This window comes from Chanodichthys erythropterus, chromosome 11, assembly GCF_024489055.1.
Source record: "Chanodichthys erythropterus isolate Z2021 chromosome 11, ASM2448905v1, whole genome shotgun sequence".
Taxonomy (NCBI): domain Eukaryota; kingdom Metazoa; phylum Chordata; class Actinopteri; order Cypriniformes; family Xenocyprididae; genus Chanodichthys; species Chanodichthys erythropterus.
Window position 1 is genome coordinate 226,987 of NC_090231.1, and position 7,081 is coordinate 234,067.

The 7,081-nt window shown below is 37.5% G+C and overlaps 1 long non-coding RNA gene across 1 annotated transcript; it reads left to right on the forward strand.

Annotated features, from left to right (window-relative positions):
- Positions 1–2,003: 2,003 nt before the first annotated feature.
- On the forward strand, positions 2,004–4,331 carry LOC137030615 (uncharacterized). The gene is made up of 3 exons (XR_010896436.1): positions 2,004–2,717; positions 3,447–3,515; positions 3,922–4,331. It is a non-coding gene; the product is annotated as an uncharacterized lncRNA (long non-coding RNA).
- Positions 4,332–7,081: the final 2,750 nt, after the last annotated feature.

The window sequence follows — 7,081 nt, forward strand, 5'->3', positions numbered from 1 at the left end:
CGAGAACGAAAAGAGATATTTGCACCAAACTCGGTACACATATGTATGGGCTCATTCTTTGGTCACGATAAAAAAATCTCGTCGATTGGGCATTAGGTGGCGCTATAACTTGAAAAAAACATAAACACGTCTGTAACTAAGCAACCGTTAGTCCAATCGACTTGAAATTTGGCATGCAGTGTCTTGGTCCAAGGGGGCATGATGGTCTATGAGGACATTGGCGTATCTCAAAAAACATGGCCGCCATCGGCCAATGAAGTTTGAGCACCTATTAGACCAGGTTAACGGAGGCCGATCGGAACGAAACTCAATGGGCATGTTCAACTCATGGTCCTAGAGGTCTGTAAGAATTTTGAAAGAAATCGGCCACAAGTTGGCGCTAACGAGTTTTACGCCTCGGTAATCACATGGTGTTTCATAAAATGCATATCATTTGATAGATCTCCTCATGCTGAACAACTTTGCCTCAAGAACCAATTCTGTCAATCAAATCGTTCATTAATTATTCGCAAATATGTGAAAAACCTACTTTTGCGAACTAGTCCTAGGTTTTTCACCCGATTGGAATGAAACCAGTGTAGGACAATTCTATGGACTCTCTAGATCAATAATTATCAAAAAAAGTTGAACTTTGTCCTGTGGGTTGCTATAACTGGTCATTTAGAAAATGGGTGTGGCAAATTGTACTCAAAAGCCTATAAATCCTAAACGAAAACTCGGAACTTCACGAAAATAAGTGAGCATATGCCAAATATTGTTCTAAATAAGCATGACAAATTTTGTGAAGATTGGGCAACAGGTATAGAAGTTATAACAGTTATAATGATGAAAAATGACAATATTCCTATGTTTATAAACAAAATCTCAACCAATCCAGCCAGCACTGAGCTCATTCGAACAGTCTAGATGACGTCTGTCCACACTATGAATTTCAGGCATTTTCATTGAATTTTCGCCGAGATATTAGCCAAAAACCAGCGGGCGCGATTTAAAATGGCGGCCGCCAATGACGTCACATCCCGGTACATTTTTGCTTCTAACTCAGGAACCGAAAGTCCCCGCGAGCTCAAACTCGGATGGCAAGGTCCCCTCCCGGCCCTTGAGCGGCCACATCCGTCGCGGGCCTCGGGGACGCCCCCCCGCGGATCGCTAGTTCGCGGGACCCCCGAATTTAAACGGCCGTAACTCCCGAGCCCTACCTCCTAGGACCTTGGGGAAGGGCTCGTTGGAAAGGCCCTTTCCCCAACTAGATTCGATTCAAGTTTGGTGCGATGTGGTCTAGGCGTTCTTGAGATATAAGCACAAAAAGATACGCATTAGACCAGGCGTAACTCCCGACCCCCAACACTCACTGTCCCGGCGATGGTCTCGTTCCACAGGGCCCGTTGAGCTCTATCTACCCTCTGAGTTTCAGAATTTTTCGATGTCCTGTTCCTGAGATATAAGCGATAAACCAAATTCCTATTCATCATTCATTCATTCATTATTTTGGTGTGAAAAAGACAAGACTTGCACTAAGATTTTCTTACCTATCATGTAATTTCAAATATCTACAACAAAACATTTTGCGTGGCAAAATGTACTCAAGAGCTTATAATTCCTAAATTAAAACTCAGAACTTCACGAAATTAAGTGAGCACACGCAGTTTGCGAATATTTATTTGCACTTTATTTGCGAATATTTTCGAAACCGTTTGTCCGATCGTCACGAAACCACCGTAGAAAACACGAAACCTAAGTTGGTTTACTATATGTTAAAGCCCAAATGTCAAAATTTTGATAGGAAGTGGCAAAAAAATCCAATCAAAGTCTTTCATGGGTCAATTTTTATGCGCTCATATATATAAGTGTCTATAACGTCAAAACGAAATGAGATATTTTCACCAAATTTGGCACACATATGTATGGATACACTCCAAGGACATCCCCCAAAAATGGTGGAGATCGGGCAATAGGTGGCGCTATAACTGTCAAAAAACCTTTAACACTCTGAGGTCTAAAAACGCGCCGGCGCGTTTTGCAGTTTTTTTTTCACATTGCAGCAAAACAGACTTAAAATACTCCGTCATTTTTTGTCATAGAGACATAAGTAATATATCAATTGAAACTATAGAATGTCTTCTTTTTTTTGTGTACACTCACAATCAAAATAAAACTTTGTGCTTTTTAAAAATAAATAAAATATACAGGGTGTGCTGTCCTGCCGTCTCCGTCTCTGCAAACATCGTTCTAAAACGTCACTAAAAGTAACTAAAATAGATGGCTTATACATGCTACATGGACATGAGAGATATGTCTTTGGAAAGCTTTAAGTGTCTACTTTTAAACAAAACAAATAAATTCTAAAACAAATATTCTCCCTTTATGTAATCAGTATAAAAGTAAAGAGAGGTACTGTTTCTCCTGTCTGACCTAATTATCTTTAATGTGTGCCCGCCCACGCGCAGAGCGCTCTATTCATAAGATAATGTGCTGAGGCGATTTATGCAAACTGTAAACGCCCCTAACAGCGTCTTAAAAAGCATCAAGTTTCATCAGATTCATTCGCTGTCCTTCGCGTTTGGAAGATGGCACACTACACAGGTGAGCAGGCTCTTCAGATGGTCCTGGACAGTGAGGAAGTTCACTCTTTCCTCGGAAGAAGAACACGACTCTGACGATGAACGTCTGCATTTTGAAGAGCGACTTGATCCAGCTGAAGATACAGTTTCTGATGAGTAAGTGATTTAGTTTTACTTAAATTATTTGACGTGTTTTTTTTTTCTATATAAGCGTACATATATTTGCCTTATATTTACATCTATCTATATAACTATATATATAACTTTATCTCATAAAAACGCTTATAAATAGAATGCTTTTCTGTTGATATAGGGCCTACTTAAATTATTTATATAAGCGTACATCTATATTTGCCTTATATTTGCCTTATATTTACTTCTATCTATCTATCTATCTATCTATCTATCTATCTATCTATCTATATATATATATATATATATATATATATATATATATATATATATATATAACTTTATCTCATAAAAATGCTTATAAATAGAATGCTTTTCTGTTGATATACTCAAATTATTTGACGTGTTTTTTTTTTATATACAAGCGTACATCTATATTTGCCTTATATTTACATCTATCTATAAATATATATATAGCGTATCTAAGTACCGTATATGATAGGCGTGAATGTGCTAAAATATGCTTGGTTGTGAAATGCGCGAACATGTTGCTATTTGCTAAATGTGCTAACTGATATAGCAGACTGTAAACGTTTACACATTCGCACACTTTGTCCGGTAATGGCCAATTGACAGACATATACAGCATGCTTGTATACCTGTTACTTTCCTGTCAGTTATGCATAGCTAATGGTATGAGAGTATTATCTTATATGCTAATAATAACAGGGTTTTTTTTACATTTTTTTTTAGGAATGTGGATCCATCACTCTCACATTCACCTGCAATTCCCACTAGGAGGGCACGCAGCAACACAGTTGAGTAAGTACACTTTTACCCACTATATGGTAGGCCTATATTGAAATCTGTAAGATTTTTCATGTTTTTAAAATAAGTTTCGTCTGCTCACCAAGGCTGCATTTATTCAATTAAAAATACAGTAAAAACAGTAATATTGTGAAATATTATTACAATTTAAAATAACTGTTTTCTATTTGAATATATTTCACAAAGTCGTTTATTCTTGTGATGTCCAGCATCATTACTCCAGTCTTCAGTGTCGCATGATCCTTCAGAAATCATTCTAATATGATGATTTGCAGCTCAAGAAACATTTATTGTTTACAATTGTTCAGAAATGTTTCATAAGTAGCAAATCATCATATTTGATGATAATATTTGATGATAATATTAATAAGATTCATATTTGATGATAATATATTTGCAGAGCTCTGTGGTGTGTCGTCACAGAAAGCAGCTCCAAAACGGACCAAAAGTGACCATGTACCGGTTCCAGGAGCAGAGCTGACATCAGATGCAAGGAATAATGCCACCGCTGGTCATCGGAACTGCATGCTTTGCAAAGTACAGCTTGGTAAAAGGCAAGACACACCTTGGAAATGCCAGGCATGTGACATTTACTTGTGTCTTCAGTTGAACTGTTTTCAAAAATGGCACACAGATGTGTGACTGTTCAGATTCTCTGTTCACCACCTCTCACTGACCATTGGGCTGCAAAGATTATCTATATGTGATCAAGCAGGTTATGTATAGGGTGTAAAAGTGGGCTTTTTTTTATAAACCTTACCTTTATTTGCCTGTATACACAAAAAATGTGCCTTTGACCCTAGTTTATATGTGGATTATATTGTTAACTTTATTTTAAATAAAAAAGAAAAAAACAATGATATGTCTTGTCTTTGCATTTTCTTAGTTGACTCAGTCACATTCCTGACTGAATGGCTCATTATGCGGCTCATTAGGGGCAGGGTCTTAATCTCCCCAGGTGTAAATCACTTCATTATTCATGAAGAGTCACACCTCTTCGCATATGGCCTACCTAAACAAAAAGTGTCTTAGAAATTTAAAATCAATACAATGTTTTATGTGTCAGAGTAGGGAGGATCATTTCCACATCATTTTGAAGCAAAAACTCTACACTAAAATATACAATTCTCAAAAGTCTTGTGAAAAAACATTTAGTATGCATTTTTAGGTATTGTTTCAGTTACTTTTTTTTTTTTTTTTTCAATAACCACGCATAAACATTATTCCTTTAAAAACACAAACATGTACATACATGTTCCTCACATATTATGGTAGCCTAGTTTGTGCTGAATACAGTGTAATGACACTTTTGTCATTAATATGTTTATAACCAACTGATAAAAGCACAAATGTCAGGGCATGTCAAAACTTCTCCAGGGCCCAAAATCAGCCTCAGACTCCAGAGGGTTAAAACTATATATTTCTATAATGAATTGCCTGACACTGTCATTTTGTGCCACCAGATGGCAGCAGAAGGACACTAATATAATTCAAGGTTTCAAGAATTCAATGTTTTGTCATTTAAAATCCCTTTAAACCAGGGGTGCCCAATCCTGTTCCTGGATATCTACCTACCTGGACATTTTAGCTCCAACCCTGATAAAACACACCTGAATCAGTTATAATTAAGATCTTCAGGAGCACTTCATAATTACAGACAGGTGTGTTGTGTTGAGCTGGGCTAAAGCTGAACTCTGTAGGAAGGTAGATCTGCAGGAACAGGATTGTTCCACAGGGCCCGTTGAGCTCTATCTACCCTCTGAGTTTCAGAATTTTTCGATGTCCTGTTCCTGAGATATAAGCGATAAACCAAATTCCTATTCATCATTCATTCATTCATTATTTTGGTGTGAAAAAGACAAGACTTGCACTAAGATTTTCTTACCTATCATGTAATTTCAAATATCTACAACAAAACATTTTGCGTGGCAAAATGTACTCAAGAGCTTATAATTCCTAAATTAAAACTCAGAACTTCACGAAATTAAGTGAGCACACGCAGCATATGTCTCTAAAGAAGCATGCCAATTTTTATGGAGATCGACCAATAGGTGGCGCTATAACTGTAAAAGCTTTAAAATCCATATATTTTCAATGGTAAATTGCCTGTTTTGGCTGAAAATGGTCAATTCCTTCTATGATTTAGGTGTTTACATGCTTGGTAAATATAACTTAAATATCTTTTAAACTTTAAAGTATCTTTTTATGCATATCTGCTTAAAGGTCTTAAATGCTTGAACCCCGGTAAATGCTGCTTGCAGCTTTAATTAGGGGTTCAAGCACGTAGTGCTGAAACCCTATTGTTATTGTGCTGATTTTTATTATTATTAGGGGTTCAAGCACGTAGTGCTGAAACCCTATTGTTATTGTGCTGATTTTTATTATTATTATTATTATTATTATTCTTTTTCTTCTGCCGTAAAACGCATCGTGCAGCCCAAACCGTAAGGCCTAGAGACTTGAAACTTTGTCAGATGATAGTACAAAAATCGAGGAGAGGTTGACAAAGTATGACCCAAATCGGCCAATAGGTGGCGCTACAGCGATCAAATGCGCAAAATGGCTCATAACTCCTAAACCGTTTGTCGTAGATTAAAAGAATTACATATTTGGAATCCTTGCGTCAAGGCGGTGACAAGCGTAGAAGATCAGATTCGCTCTCCGAGGTCCCGTTTTCCCGCCATTTTGAATTTTGTCCAAAACCTACTTTTCGAACTAGTCCTAGGTTTTTTGCCCGATCGGAACCAAACCAGTGCAGAAATGTTCTCTGGAGTGTGAATATCAATAATTATCAAAAAAAAAGTTGAAATTTTGATTCACGGTCACGAAGGGGCGCCAAAACGTACGTTAAGGGCGGAGCCACTTTTACTAAAATGGCTATAACTCGAGAACGAAATGAGATATTTGCACCAAACTCGGTACACATGTGTATGGGCTCATTCTTTGGTCACGATAAAAAAATCTCGTCGATTGGGCATTAGGTGGCGCTATAACTTGAAAAAAACATAAACACGTCTGTAACTAAGCAACCGTTAGTCCAATCGACTTGAAATTTGGCATGCAGTGTCTTGGTCCAAGGGGGCATGATGGTCTATGAGGACATTGGCGTATCTCAAAAAACATGGCCGCCATCGGCCAATGAAGTTTAAGCACCTATTAGACCAGGTTAACGGAGGCCGATCGGAACGAAACTCAATGGGCATGTTCAACTCATGGTCCTAGAGGTCTGTAAGAATTTTGAAAGAAATCGGCCACAAGTTGGCGCTAACGAGTTTTACGACTCGGTAATCACATGGTGTTTCATAAAATGCATATCATTTGATAGATCTCCTCATGCTGAACAACTTTGCCTCAAGAACCAATTCTGTCAATCAAATCGTTCATTAATTATTCGCAAATATGTGAAAAACCTACTTTTGCGAACTAGTCCTAGGTTTTTCACCCGATTGGAATGAAACCAGTGTAGGACAATTCTATGGACTCTCTAGATCAATAATTATCAAAAAAAAAGTTGAACTTTGTCCTTTGGGTTGCTATAACTGGTCATTTAGAAAATGGGT